The sequence below is a fragment of the Bidens hawaiensis genome, unplaced genomic scaffold, assembly GCF_021521415.1.
Source record: "Bidens hawaiensis isolate Kalapana, Puna unplaced genomic scaffold, B.hawaiensis_p1.1 tig00002123_1, whole genome shotgun sequence".
Lineage (NCBI taxonomy): Eukaryota > Viridiplantae > Streptophyta > Magnoliopsida > Asterales > Asteraceae > Bidens > Bidens hawaiensis.
In genome coordinates, this window is record NW_027491112.1 from 3,489,034 (window position 1) to 3,505,234 (window position 16,201).

A 16,201-nucleotide genomic window follows, 5' to 3' on the forward strand; every position below is an offset into this window, starting at 1 on the left:
ATTGCCCCTAAAATGTTTTAATTTTATGCATTATACTATGTACTAAAAGCAACAAGTTTAATATCTCTTAAAATTTAAGGCGTCCCTCACTCATGCTATACATTTATATATAGTATAGATATAGATAGATAATGTATATGTTATTTTACATAAAAAAAACTATTAAACTCATTTGTTTATATTTTTCTTGTTTTTGTAAAGTATTATGATTTGCACATGACGTATTAAATAAATGAATTTTGTTTATATTTTTTGTTGAACATTAGAAAACATAAAATAAGCATTGCGTTTTAATCATTAGCTTATACTTTAAATATTTTTAAGATTCAAAAAATAAGTTATTTTTTTTTTGTTGTTATTGTTCTCCCAAAAAAAATGTGTTCCAAGTAATTGATTGGAATCTCTGGTGAACTATTGTAAGTCTTGAAATCATGTACTTCAACTAAAAGAAAGCCTAATTACTCAATGTCAACTCATTTGTAAGAAAGCCCTTCGTGTAAATTAATAAATTTGATCGTGCGCCTAGTTATAAGAGCTTTAATTAATTTTTTGAGCGACTAACTCACAATTTCCAATTCTACTCCTAAATCTATATATTTGTTCATCACGGGACTAATGTTTCAATCACTTGAACAGAAACATCTTTTATGTACACATTGATGAATATATTAAATCGTGCACCCCTACTATTATTATTATTATTATTATTATTATTATTATTATTTAAACGGTTTACTCGTACACCTCAAGCCAATCTTACTTTTATATACACACTTTGATACACGTGGTTTGGTAAAAGCTTCATCTTTTAAGATGAGGAGAGAAGGGTGAAAAAAAATGTCTTAGTCCAACCAAAATGATAAGCAATTGTTGTTTCTCAATATATTTATTAGCATCATTATAGGTTCATGTAAATGTCATTTTCACAAGCTGTTACTTTTTTGCTACAGTAACTCCCGAACCTTGAGAAAATGTGTGATCGTAATTTTTTGTGAGCGAAATCGGTCGACTATAAATCAAGTGTAAACAGATTGTAAATTTATCAAGATTATGCAAGTGGGATTTCCCTTGTTAACGAAAATAAAAGTTGTGTTACTGCATAAATTGTCGGTATATATTATTACCATTTACCAACATACATATCACATTTGAAATTAGGAAAATTGTTTTAATTGGTCCCAACTATTGTCTTTTGGTTATTGCCGTTTCCAACTAACGAATTGGTCACTGATGGTCCCAACTTTTAATGTATTTTACAGAATTCGAACGTCGTTAGTTTCAGGTCGCCAGAAAAACGTTTTGGCCGGGAAGCTCAATTTTTTTTGCCGAAAATACCACCTGAACATCGCCACCACCACCAATTGACTCACCGCGAACCAACCACCGTCACTTAAGCGCCATTAATTAATTCCGACGATGGTTCTAGGGTTCCAACGACCTCAACAATTGGGGTTTTTACTTGAAAAAGGTTCTTAAAGATACGATACAAAGTTACCATGATGTTTAAGACAAAATTGTTGCATTTTCGGGAAAAATGTGTGTGTTCCGGGCCAAAAACGGTTTTCCGGCGACCTGAAACTAACGGCGTTATAAATTTGTTAGTCGTGGACCGTTAAGAACATATACGTTGAAAGTTAGAACCGTCAGCAGCCAATTCGTTAGTTGGGACCAGCAGTGATCAAAAGACGATAGTTATGGCTAGAGGTGCACAAATCGGTTTTTTTGAAAAAACCGGTTCGGTTATTAACCGGACCGGTTTTTTTTATCCAGAAAAAAACCGGTTCGGTTAATAACCGGACCGGTTATTAACCGGTTTTTGTCAATGAAAACTCAAACCGGCCAAACCGGTTTGGACCGGTTTAGAAACCGGTTAGAACCGGTTATTAAACCGGTTTTTTTACAACCGGTTTTTAATAACCGGTCTAACCGGTTAACCGGTTTTTTTTTTTTTTTTTTTTTTTTTTTTTTTTTTTTTTTTTTTTTTGCTTTAGGGTTTAGGGTTTAGGGTTTCGTTGTTAGCATTCTTTGCTTGGAAGATTAAAAACACATAACTTTCATTTATAGCTTTTACATTAAAAATACAAACATTAAATCGTTATCGCATATTCGTAACTCAAAAATACAAACATTAAAGAATGCTTAGACACGATTACATTAACAAGTTGATGTTTGTTACTCATTTTCTTCGCTACCCGATCCCGAGCTATTCCTTAGGTAATCGTCGTACGCGGCTTCTTCATCGGTCATTGGTTGAGTGTGTCCTTGATTGACCTCGTCTTCATACAAGGCCGCCTCATACTCCATTTCCCCCTCGAGTGAGCGTTGATGTTGTGCCCTATCTAAAGAGTCCAAGTAATCCTTGTAGCAAATCGACATCTCTACAGCTGGTGGAGTGAGTCGAGTCCTCCTAATCGATATAACCCTGCCAGAAACAGAAAAAGCAGACTCCGAAGCTACCGTGGAAGCTTGGACCGTTAGTAAATCTTTGGCCATGGCGGCGAGGATCGGAAACTCATCCTCCTTACCTCTCCACCAAGCCAGCATATCAAGACTTCTAAATTCATCCGGAGTCATGTGTTTCACAAAGTTGGTACCACCATACCTTCCAAGTTCACTGCTTGGGGTGTTTACCCTTTGACGTTTACCGGCGTCTTCCCAAATCATGTAGTACATCCCCATTTCAAGGTCGGTTTGGGATTGGGATTGGGCAACAGCTCTTAACGAGTCATGAATTTGGGAAGACGACCCGTGTTTTGTAAGGTAAACATCATACATGTTTGCCAAGGTGGTGTTGAAAGCATTCTTTAAAGTTTGGTTATAATGGGGGTTTTGATCGTCGTTTAACTCTAGCTCATCACAAATTTTTTCTATTAAAGCTTCAACACCACCAACATTGATGCAAGGGTTTAACGCAGCCGCACAGGTCAAAACAGCGGGTAGTTGTTGAAAATATTTTCTAAATTTTTCTTTCATTTTTGCACCCATATCAAAATAAGGTGCACCCCTACAATGAATTTCAGTCAACTTTGTGCACATGACAGCAATTTTTGGTAAAGCAATGGGGCTTGTTGGATAGTAAATCTCCGTGAATTGAGGGTTGTCGAAGTGGTTGAAAGGAAGTGATTGTTGAATCACAAAGTTGCCAAACTGTTGACGTACCGCTTCAAGGTCGTACGTAAACACCGTTCCTTGATTCGTCATCTCCGGCTGCGAACTACTTCCGGATTCGTCCTTCAAGACCTTGCAAGAGGGCTTTTCTACATGAGCTCTTAAACTGGAGTTTGCTTCTTTGTTATAAAACTTCAAACAATGTTTGCATCTAGCTTTTTGGGTTCCGTTAGACATTTCGCATAGGTCGAAATGTTGCCAAATATCTTGGTTTCGTTTCGTGGGGATGACCCGAACGACGGTTTCTCCCGTGTTCGAGGCACCCATGTTGACCGATGAAGCAGCACTTTGGGAGGCCATGATAATCGACTACGAATTAAGAGTGGTATACTCGAGTATGAAATAAACGACTACGAAAGAAGAGCGTTTGGAGTTGTATAATCGCGTATGAAATAAACGTTTAGAGCGTTTGGAGTTGTATAATCAAGTGTGATCTAACCAATACCCAACCTAAACTATATATGTTTGTGGGGGTAAAATGGTAAAAAAACAAAAAAAAAACGGCTAAAAAACGGTCAAAAAAAAAAAAAAAACGGCTATAAAGCCGTTTGGTAACGTTCGAAAACCGGTTTAACCGGTTAACCGGTTATTAAAAAACCGGTTAACCGGTTTTTTTATATCACGGTAATAAACCGGTTATTTTAAAAACCGGTTAACCGGTTTTTTAATAACCGGTTATTAAAAAAAACCGGTTATAAAAAAAACCGGTTATAAAACCGGTTTTGGCTCCAAAACGTATAACCGATACGTAAACCGGTTACGTAAACCGGTCAAACCGGTTTTTAAAAAAACCGGTTTTTAAAAAACCGGTTTCCGGTTGAACCGGCCAAACCGGTTCCGTAACCGGTTTTTTTGAACACCTCTAGTTATGGCCAATAAAACCAATTTTCGTTGAAATTATTAAATCAATTTAAAATGGCAATTTTCCCTTATTATATATACTCTCCTAGACTCTAGTATGATTATAACTTTATATAAACTAAAAGTTAACAAGTGTTTATATTATTCTAGTAGTTATATTATTACATTTGTTTGTATATTTAATTGGGGTAGCAGTATGTTTGTTTCGTAATTGAAAAAATGTGTGACTTGCATTTATCCAATTGATTAATTAATAAGCATATTAACATCTTAATATTACCTATAATCATATTAGCTATAATCATGGTTGTAAAATTTGTGCCGAGTATTCAATGAATAATCCATAAAATTATTCACTAAAAAAGGGGCAATGGTGGCAAAAATTTCGTCGCTAATGCTTTTTGCGGCGACAAATCGACGCGAATGAGTCGCAGCTATTTGTGCGTCGCTAAGGGAAATGAGTCGCCGCTAATAGTAGGTGTCGCCGCTAAAGGTGTCGCCGCTATTGCTCACTTTTCTTGTAGTGATTCCCCACCAAGCTAGGCCGAGTACTTGGCAAGTAATTCCCGAATACTTTCTAGCTAGAACAAGTACTCACAATTCATAGTCGGCAGACCTGGCAGCACTTAACAACTTTTGTAAGTACGCTTGTAATAATAAATTGTTATAATGAAATTTTCAAAATATTATTAAAAACTACCAGACACAAAAATAATAATAGCTATCTACTGAAAACATATATTTAAATTATAAGAATATTAAAATGCAAATTGCATTTCTAGACATTTCTTAGTATGAAATGACAATTACTATCCACTGAAAAAATATACATTTTACAGATGCATAAATGCATTCAGTGAATCACGTGCCTTTGCATGTTTCATCTTGTCTTCGTGACATCCATAAATCAGAATTAGGTTGCTTAACATGTTAATGACCAGTGTAGATTCATTATATGGTATTTGATGCTCGTTATTAATAGTACAATGTACGGAAAGTAGTCTCGTCTTATCAAACATGTTCGAACAGGATCCTGATTAAACAACTTGTATTCATCAAAAAGAAAAACAAGCTTTGAATTGAAAACTTTGTAGTTCGTAAGCGTGTGGATAAAATTTTCTAAATCATGTTTAGTCATAGTAAGATTAAAAGAATTTCGCTAATTTGTACTCCTAAAATACTAATCAAATAGTACTAGAAAAGTCAAGAATGCGGATGTGTTTTATGTTGTGAAAATGTGTATCAAAATAGACCAATTAAAGACTTCTGTTTTATAGTCAGGAAAACAAGTGACTTGGATAGTTGGTCTGGTGATAGAAGCTTATGTCTTTTGATGAGAAGTCTCATATTCAATCATTAAGCATTGAGTTAATTTAGAAAATAACGTATTTAAGGAGTAGTGTAGATGTTACCATTTAAAAAAAAGTTGGTAAAACATCACAACACTTTAGTTGAAATGTCACGTTTCTTCATGAAGTTTGTGTCGGTTGGCAATTAATTTGATACCATTAGTGGTGACTCTGTTAGTGGTAATTTGTCGATGATTGGCTTCTGTCAACAGTAACTTGGCTAATCACTCGGTTACTATTGATCCCAAATTTGATGTTGATTGGAGTTGATGTTATCATAGTTGTTGATAGTGATTGTATGCTGCTTTGTCCTTGATGCTGTTGACCATAGTTCTGATTAATGATCATTTACTATTGACGATAGCAAATGATCAGTTCCTGCGCCATTTTCTATCGATCATCCTAATATATATGAAGCAACTTTGATGATAACAGGAGATCAGTTCCCACACCATTTTCTTTCAACCATCTATATATGAAGCAACTTTCATCAAGTACTCAACCTGTTAGGTCCTGCATTGGGTCTGTCTTCTTTGGTAACCTTGATTCTTTAGGAAAAAATATGTTAAAAGATGGGACCATCAACAATCAACCCGTTAGTTGAGAATTATATTTCCTAATAGTTCAAATTTGAAATTATTTAAATCCAAGTTTCCATTAAAATACATAAAGTCATAAAGATAGCATATGCATAAGTTCTTCGTACTCAAATAATCTTGATAACATTTATAAGCCATGTGCATATAAGCAAATAAATCCAAGTCCAAGCTTCTTGAAACGGCAACACTTCATACTCCCGTGGGTAGTTCTTTAAAAGGATTATTAAGAAATTAAAATTCAGCCTAGGCACTCTTATATGTATGAAGACATACATTGATATGATACATCACATGTATTTCAATCTTTACATGCTAGATTTTCACATTGAATTTAGCTTCTAATGTTTTATTATAAGGGAATTGAACATGTTAGCAAAAGAGACTTTTGATGTATATTAAACCTATCCTGATAGTCAACTTGTGCATTGAATATTCTTCAACTAACCCCACGGTTATATGATCAACAAGATTGTGTTGTGCCGAACAAAATCAACCGAGATCACTCCACACATGATGAGCTCACGAATCATAATATCATATAAAATTCTTTCTAACAGCAAAAATAATATTACTAGTATTCAAATTGTATATATATTGTTGCACTTTTATTTTCATAAACTTCGCATTTGGATCTATATGAGTGGCTAGCGCTACCGGAGAACAACTTTCACAGTTGTATTTCTTTAAAGTTTTTTGATATAATTAATAATACCGAGGAATTGTAATTTCCTTTGTTCTCATGCTTAACCCTTTTACCAATTTCCTAGGATCGCCCTAATTTATCGCAAAACCTTTATGAAAGAAATAGATGACTAATAAGTCTTCTGTTTTATCAACTTGATGGCTAATACCAAAGAACAACACGCCATCGACAAGACCCCTACAGGGGCTTAGCCCATTGGACCATGTGTAGTGTATTTTCCCTAACCCCTACCAAAGGGGCGCGCAACTCCCTTGGAACAGGTCCATTGATGATGAAAATCATAATGGTCTTCAATGACCGTGCACTCCACACCTCTTAACATATATCAGTGTTCATTATGATTTCACTTTGATATGAATAAATATAATATACTTGAATAAATATATAGTTACACTGGATTCACCTAACAAATAATTTACCTCTAACTAAACTTGGATTATGACACAATGTATATAAACGATATTCATTTTGAAGGGTAAGCGTACTAAAAATAGAATTTGTGGATAGCTAAGGCTAATCAAGGTGACAAAAACTAGTATGTTTTTTTATTTAGATGTCTACAGAACAAAACAAACAAACAAAAAAACTGATGCTTTGACATTGTCGTCTTCCACCATACTTATCTTAAATATACATCTGTGATATCATCATCAACAACTTTAGTTTGACCTTTCAAAAATATATGTGATTTCTTTCTATTTTAAGTAACAATCAAGCTATCCTTAGACTTTATCAAAGCATTCTTTGATTTCGGTCTAATTTGGAAATTGTGTCTGATTCCTTCCTTTAGGTCATACGTGACGCCAATGGTTAATGTTTCTTAAGCGGACGTTTTTTTGCCACATTATCATCATTTTCTTTAACTAAAAACATGTGTAATGGTAACATCTTCTGTAATGTTTATTTAATCATTTCCACTTCAAACCACATATATCGTTATTGTAGAAACGCTCATGCCCCTTCATGCCCCCATAATGCCCGAGGGTTGGTGTAGTGGCTTTATCCGCTCCTATAATGCCCCATTACGGATAATCTTGGTTTTTTTCTTTTTGAAAGGCCAAATATTTGTAAATACAAAAGGACCACCTACAAAACACAAGTAGCCCAAAAACAAACGTAAGAAAAATACAAACAATATTAAATGACTAATACAAGAGAAAAATTGAAACAATATTAAACGACTAATATAAGGGAAACAACCAATTAAATTGGGAAATCCACAAAGTTGAATTTGCACAACATCTCCTATTCAAGACTCGTCCTTTTGCTCCTTTGTTTATTCCTCGAGAAGGAAGCCGATTTGATGTCATTACGTACCATTTTTGACAATACAAAGGGAACATTATTGAAAATGCAATCATTCCTCGATAACCAAATCATTCAACATATTACCAACGATATCGATTGAACCACTTGACATAACTGTTTGTTCTTTATAATCTTAGTAGGATAATCAATTATATTTTTCACCGATTCATAGTTGGTATATCTAGGCAACTTGACCCAATCGTGTATAGTCCACCAAATCTATTTAATAACCTTACAATCAAGAAATAGGTGTTGTGCAGTTTCATTGCCACCACAACCAAATACACAATGCAAATCTCTCAATGTTATCCCTCATGATGAAAGCGCATATTTAGTTGCAATTCTATCAATCAACAATCTCCAAATAATACAATTAACCTTAATGGGTATCCGTTTAAGCCATAAGTTGAAGGCTTGCACCTGTTAATCGATATTGTAAAGTTCCCATCTAAAAGATTTCACCAAAAGGTCCGAGCAAGTACCATCTGAACCCTTCCACAACCATGTATCCAGATTTAAAGAAATCATCGTTGACGAGATGAAACAATTATACAACTCACTCTGAAGTTGAGCCGACTTAAGCTTTTTCACCACCTCCATTTCCAACTAATATTATTATTTCTCCACTCATAGCAATTCATGACTAGTATATCCTTATCTTTCTTTAAAGCAAATAGTTTGGGAAATATGATTTTCAATGGATGTTCTCTAACCTAACAATCTAACAAAAAAAAGTGTTTTTTCACCTTTTTTGTTAATTAATAAAAGGTAGTGTTCGTGTTCATTTGTTTATGGAATTGAGAATGACATGTTAAAAGCTATTTTATTTTAAGAGTTTTACACCCTTTTATTTATACTATATTATAAATATATTGGGAAATGGGAATTACATGGTAAGTACTTTTTCATCGTAAGATTTATACAACATTTTATTCATATCTTACGATACTAAATGCATTTACTATAAGTAATTACAACTTCTTAGAGAAGTAAAATAATCTTTTAGTCAATATCCCATTACATTCAATCCATATTTAATGACATAAGTTTTATTTATTTTATTTTATTTTATTTATTAACTGTATTTAATGACATAAATTTTATTTATTTTTATTTATCTATACTACTAAAAATACATTGACGGAGCACCAGTGCGGGTATGGAGCATGGTTTTCAAACCACATGAAAACACTGTCACCATCACATGTGGGTAGGGTGCATGACTTTATTTCATGACAAAGTTACCGTTGGGTGTAAATTTTCTATCCTCAGGATGAGCTACAATTCAAGGATTTTGAGCTATCCTGTCAACGCTAATATTCCGAGGATGAGGTTTGACTAATTCAATTGTCCTATATTATTTTTCTTTGTTGTGCAGATAAGATCACGTGTTAAATATGTTGATATGAACGTGGACTTACAACGGCTAGTGCTTGAACTTCGTCAAATGGAACGTGGGCATGCAACGGATTATTGAGGAAATAGTCTAGGGTTTCCGGATTGTTCGGGATAACAGTTGTAACCTTATCTTATATAAACGAGCTGATAATATCACTAGAACACACACTCTCACGACTTAGCTTACTAGCAAACATTGTATCACATAGCTTACGATCACTTATCAGCACCACCACTTGTAATCACCTATTTTCGTTATTAATAAAGTCGACGGTGATAGTTTTCACCGTCTGGGGGTTTTTTGTGCCGGAGATTATCATAATCACATACGAATCCGACCAAAGATTACGTTCTTAATCTTTGACCGAAGTAATTCGACCAAAGATTACGTTGTTAATTTTTTACCGACGTAAGATTATTATAATCAAGGGTTTTTTCCCTCGTAATCATATCGTTGTGTTCAATCTTATTATCAATAAGCACTTCACCTCACGCACTAATTTGATCAAAAGTTTCTTTGCCAATTTTTGACCGAAACAATTTGGCGCCCACCATGGGGCAAACGGTGCTGTTCACTATCAATTCTCAAACTAAACCCTACTTTCAATATCCACAACATGTCTTCCCAACCAAAGATTGTTTCTTCTTCTGCCGCAGCCTCAGATTCCTCCGGGAAACCTTCCATGCCTCCTCCTCCTTCTGCTGCTGTTATTCCGAAAAAACCTGACAACATTCAGAAGAAAACTGCCACTCCAGTATTTTCGGGATCGAGACCGTCTCCCCAGTATCCCGTTATGGTATTTAATAATGCACTTTTGTCTATTTATAAGCGGTTACAGGAACAGATGGATCGCCAGAACAAGACCAACCAGATGCGGGTGAAGGAACTGGAAGATATCAGAAAAGCCAAGAAGCCGGCGGAAGAATTCACGCCATTAATCCCGAGATCTCTAGATTACACTCCTCCAGGATCCTCAGGATTGGTGCGTCTGGAGTCAACCATGGCGTACAACCCTGGATCCTCTCTCTTCCAGCACTAAGGGTCTGCGGGATTGTACTCATCTGGATCCCAAGGATACTTGCATGCATCCTTTGCTGGGTCGTTTCAACATGCAGGATCCTCAGGATTGTCGCAGCAGGGAGGATTCTCAGGTCCTTATCAACAGGCGTTATCCTCAGGATTGTCGCAGCAGGGAGGATCCTCAGGTCCTTATCAGTAGGTGGTATCCTCAGGATTTCCGCAACAGGCAGGATTCTCAGGTGTACCTTCATCAGGATTCTTCAATCCTCAGCAGCCATTTGCTCAAACTCAGCAATTTGCAGGGTCCTCTGAGATGCACCAGGGAGACTTCATCCCGATGCAGGCTAACACTTCGGCCACTCCATTTGTTACTCCAGGAAATACTATGTTCGGGAATGCCAGCTAATACACCCAAACCGTTACTCATAATATCAATCAGGGTAACACTTTCAATACAATTCCTTTTAATGCTAATTAAGGATTTTTGCAGGATGCAGGCATAAGTTCAAGTTTAGCCCGAGAATTACAAAAGCTTAAGGACATGATATCAAATGTTCCCGGTGTTACCCGTACCATAGCTGAAGTTCCCACTGATAGTCACAGAATATCCCGATTTGTACCATCAATTGGTGACGTACAGATCCCAAAACGGTTTCAAACCCCAAATATGAAACTGTACGATGGTTCAACGGATCCCGAGGAACATGTTGCACAGTATAGAGAGCGTATGGAGATCAACCCAATCCCTATGGAAATCTAGGAAGCATGTCTTTGCAAGGGATTTGGGTCTACCTTGACTGGAGCAGCCATGAAATGGCTACTGAGTATTCCTCCTAATACTACCACTTCTTTTTCTCATTTAATTAACTTGTTCAATAACCAGTTTTCTTACAGTAGAACATTTGAGAAAATGACAGGTGATCTTTACAGGGTTACCCAAAATCCTGGGGAATCCTTGAGAGATTTTATTACCAGGTTTAGCAAGGAGTCGTTGGAAATTCCAAATCTAAACCTAGAGATGGTCAAAAAAACCGGTCCGGGAACCGGTTTGCCGGTTTAAACCGGAAACCGGTTTTTACGAAAACCGGTTTTTTAAAAACCGGTTTGACCGGTTTACAAACCGCCGGTTCGTATTTCGGTTACAAGTTTTAGAGCCAAAACCGGTTAACAAACCGGTTAATGGAAAAACCGGTTTTTTTTAAAACCGGTTATTATGAAAAAAACCGGTTATTTTAAAAAAAAAACCGGTTAACCGGTTATTAACCGTTTCTAACCGGTTTCTAAACAGGTCCTAACCGGTTAGACCGGTTAGGGTTTTGACATACAAAAACCGGTTATTAACCGGTCTGGTTATTAACTGAACCGGTTTTTTTTCGGGCCAAAAAAAACCGGTCCGGTTAATAACCGAACCGGTTTTTTTAAAAAAACCGATTTGTGCACCTCTATCTAAACCCGGCTTCAGCAGTGGAAGCTCTTAAGCTAGGGTTAGAAAAGGGCTCCTCTTTCTATGATGATCTTGTTATGACTCCATGCAGGTCATTAGATGAAGCAAGAAGTAGAGCTCTGAGGTTTATCAGGCTAGAAGATGATAAGAAAAACTATAAGATCGGTATCCCGAAGTACGATCAGACTAACAGAAAGGCCGAATCCCCAGGAAAATCATATCGGTCAAAGCCTTACTACAAGCCTGATAACCCCAGGATCAATGCAGTAGATGATGAGGATGATGAAGAATATCCTAAAGTTTCTGAATATTGTTTTTCTGTTGATATTGGTGGATTAATGTGTGCCATGCAGGATTTAGGTGAAAAAGCCAGGTGGCCAAAGAAAACGGAAAGACAAGGAGCCTACAAAGACATATCAAAGTGGTGTGCCTTCCACGAAGACTTTGGGCACTTGACTGATGATTGCATCGCACTCAGAAGGGAGATTAGTTATCTTCTCAGCAAAGGCCACTTAAAATAGCTACTTGGCCGGAAGAATGGAAAGGAACAAAATCCTGAAAATATTCCTGAAAAGCCAACTTCTCCACCAACGGATGCAAAAACAATCATGTTCATATCCGGAGGATCCGACATCTGTGGAACCTCTTATTCTGCTGCAAAAAGAAATGCTGATCAGAGGAAGTTAGAAGTGGCTGACAAACAAACAAAGACATCCGTTCTCACTCAAACAAAGACCATGACCTTCGATGAAAGTGATAGAGTCAACATTCAGGATCCCCACCATGATAGTTTGGTAATAACGTTATATGTAGCTAACCATTATGTGCGCAGGATCCTCGTAGATGGTGGAAGCTCTGTCAACATTATTCAATTAGATGTGATGAGAAAGATGAATATTCCTGATGATGAGATCGTTCCCAGTTCCTCAGTATTGGTTGGATTCAGCGAAGAGACTAAGAGCACTATTGGGGAAATAAAACTCCTAATACACGTGAAAGGGGTAAATAAAATACAAAAATTTTGTGTTATTGACTGTTTGTCTTGTTGCAATATCATATTAGGCAGGCCCTGGATACACGACATGAAGGCAGTCCCCTCCACCTATCACCAATGTGTGAAAATCCCAAGTCCGTGGGGAGTTATCAAAATCATCAGCGATCAACAAGATGCAAAGAATTGCTACACATCCTCTATGAAATGTACTGCCAAACCCCAGCAGGCGTAGCAATTACAGAAACCAGCACGAGGCGTAATGGAGGCCAGGGAATAAGAAATCAAATAAGTACTTCCTTATCCCGAGGATCCTGAAGTCAAAGTGCTGATGGGAACCAGCATTCCTGAGGATATTGAGTCAAAATTGCTCGATTTTCTCAAGTCAAGACTGTCGACATTCGCATGGAAACATGAAGATATGATAGGTATTTCCAAAGATATTATAACACATAAACTTGGATTGATAATTCTTTCAGGCCAATCCATCAAAAGAGAAGAAAGTTTGCACCTGAGAGAAACATAATTATCCAAGAAGAGGTTGAAAGACTTTTGAAGGCAAATATGATCAGGGAAGTTCAATATCCCTGATGGTTAGCAAATGTAGTAGTTGTGCAGAAAAAGAATGGAAAATGGAGAGTTTGTGTGGATTTCACAGACTTGAATAAGGCTTGTCCTAAAGATCCGTTCCCTCGACCACACATCAATTCGATGGTAGATGCTACAGCCGGCCGCGAGATGCTGACGTTTATGGACGCATCCTCAGGATTTCAGCAAATCCAAATGGAACCTTAAGATCAAGAAGACACAGCCTTCATGACTCCCACAGGTATTTATTGTTATATTGCTATGCCCTTTGGACTTAGAAATGCAGGTGCAACCTATCAGAGGTTAGTCAACATGATGTTCAAAGAGCAACTGGGGGACACGATGGAAGTCTATATTGATGATATGGTGGTGAAGTCCAAGAAAGCTGAGGATCACCTCCAGGATCTCAAGACTGCATTTGATATCCTCGACAAATATAACATGAAGCTGAACCCTGGAAAGTGTCATTTCGGAGTGAATGCTGGCAAATTCTTAGGATACATGGTCACCAAAAGGGGGATAGAGGCGAGTCCATAGCAGATACAAGCTATCCTAAACCTGAAATCCCCAGCATCAGTCAAAGATATTCAAAGACTGACTGGCAGGATAGCAGCACTCAACAGATTCATATCCAAATCCTTAGAAAAGTGCAAGGAATTTTATGATATCCTGAAGAAAAACAAAAGATTCGAATGGACCAGTAAGCATGAGGAGGCTTTAATGTCCTTAAAAGCTTATCTCTCCTCTGCTCCTCTACTGGTAAAACCCCAAGAAGGTGAACCTCTATCTCTATATCTAGTTGTATCAAATAATGCAGTGAGTGCAGTTTTAGCTAAAGACCTCGAGGGTCAACAACATCCCATCTATTATGTAAGTAAGAATTTATTAGATGCTGAAACCAGGTATTCTTATCTTGAGAAATTAATTTTAGCACTTATTATGGCATCTACTAAACTTAGACATTATTTTGAAACTCATCATATTCTTGTTAAAACTAATTACCCTATTAAGTCTGTTTTGAGAAAACTAGAAATGTCAGGTAGGATGGCAAAATGGGCTGTAAATCTGAGTGCATATGATATAGTATATGAACCCAGGACTGCCATCAAATCCCAGGCATTAGCAGACTTTGTGGCTGATTTCACCAGTGAACTTAAAGAAGAAGCAAACTTGGAAGTCCAACAACTTCAAGAAACCAAAGATAAGTGGACGCTATACACTGATGGTGCTTCAAATGTTAGAGGAACAGGTCTCGGGATCCTGCTGAAATCGTCACAGGGGGACATTATACCTCAATCAATATCCTGCGGATTCCAAGCCACAAACAATGAGGCAGAATATGAAGCTCTGATAGCAGGATTACAACTAGCAATCGACATGAAAATCAGGTTTATTCAAGTACATGTTGATTCATTATTATTAACTAATAATTTTAATGGTTCATATACTGTTAGAGGAGAAAAACTAATGAAATACTTAGAACTAGTAAAAAACTAGCAAAATATTTCGAAATGTTTGATATTTCACAGGTACCTAGAGAAGAGACTGTTGAAGCAGATGCCCTATCATACTTAGCTTCATACTTCAGAATACCTGAAGGTGTCAAGATTCCCATCATACATATCCTGAGCCCAACAATAGAAGAACAAGGTGTCAATAAAATATCAGAAAATGGTGAAGATATGAGAATCAAGATCAGAAGATATATCCAGGATGGAGTTATCCCCAAGGATACCCAAGAGCTTTTCGCACAAAGGTAATCCCATATGCTATAATGAATGATGTATTATACAGAAAATCTCTTGCAGGACCATATCTTAGGTGTTTGGAGAAGACAGAAGCTCAAGAAGTTCTTCAGGATATCCACGAAGGAGACTGTGGGAATCACACTGGGGGCAGAGCACTATTTTCTAAAATCCTGAGGACCGGATATTTCTGGCCAACGATGAAGAGGGATGCTATGAATTATTCTCAGAAATGTGATGCATGCCAGAGACATAGCAACATTCTCCACCAGCCAGCTGAACCATTGTATCCTATTATATCCCCTTGGCCTTTCATGAAGTGGGGTATGGATATTGTGGGAAAGCTACCAAGAGCTCCGGGAGGAAAAGTCTTTATGCTGGCAATGACAGATTATTTCTCGAAGTGGATTGAGGCTGAGTCTTTTGTTCAAGTTAGAGAGAAAGAAGTTATCTCATTCATCAAGCGTAATATTCTGACAAGATTTGGAATCCCGGCAGAGATAGTGTGTGACAATGGCTCGCAGTTCATCGGCAAGAGAACCACCAAATTTTGTGCCAGTTGGGGAATCAAAATGATCACTTCAACGTCTGTCCATCCTCAGGCTAACGGACAGGCAGAATCAAGCAACAAAATCATTATCAACAACCTGAAGAAAAAGTTGGGGTCTAAGAAAGGAAAGTGGGCCGAAGAACTACCTTTTGTTCTTTGGGAAGATAGGACCACTTCAAAGAATGCTACTGGTCAGACTTCTTTCTCATTGGTGTTTGGAGCTTAAGCAGTTATCCTGACAGAGATGGTTATCCCTACAGCTAGATTCAGTCATCAAAATTCCTAAGATAACACTCAAAGTCTACTTGAAGATTTAGATGCAGTAGAAGAACTCAAGGATTTAGCAAAGATCAGAATGGCCTCTTATCAACAGAAGATAGCAAAGTCCTACAACAAAAATATCAGGGTTCATTTCAAGAAGGGGATTTGGTTCTCCGAAAAGCCTTTCAGAATACTACAAATCCTACAGATGGAAA

General features: G+C 37.0%; 1 protein-coding gene across 1 annotated transcript in view; it reads left to right on the forward strand.

Annotated features, from left to right (window-relative positions):
* LOC143607435 (V-type proton ATPase subunit H-like) overlaps positions 1-16,201 on the forward strand; it is a 64,004-nt gene continuing 47,803 nt past the window's right edge. The window contains exon 1 of the mRNA XM_077082884.1: positions 1-14. The gene's annotated coding sequence lies outside the window, so the exon portion shown is untranslated. The remainder of the gene's footprint in view (positions 15-16,201) is intronic.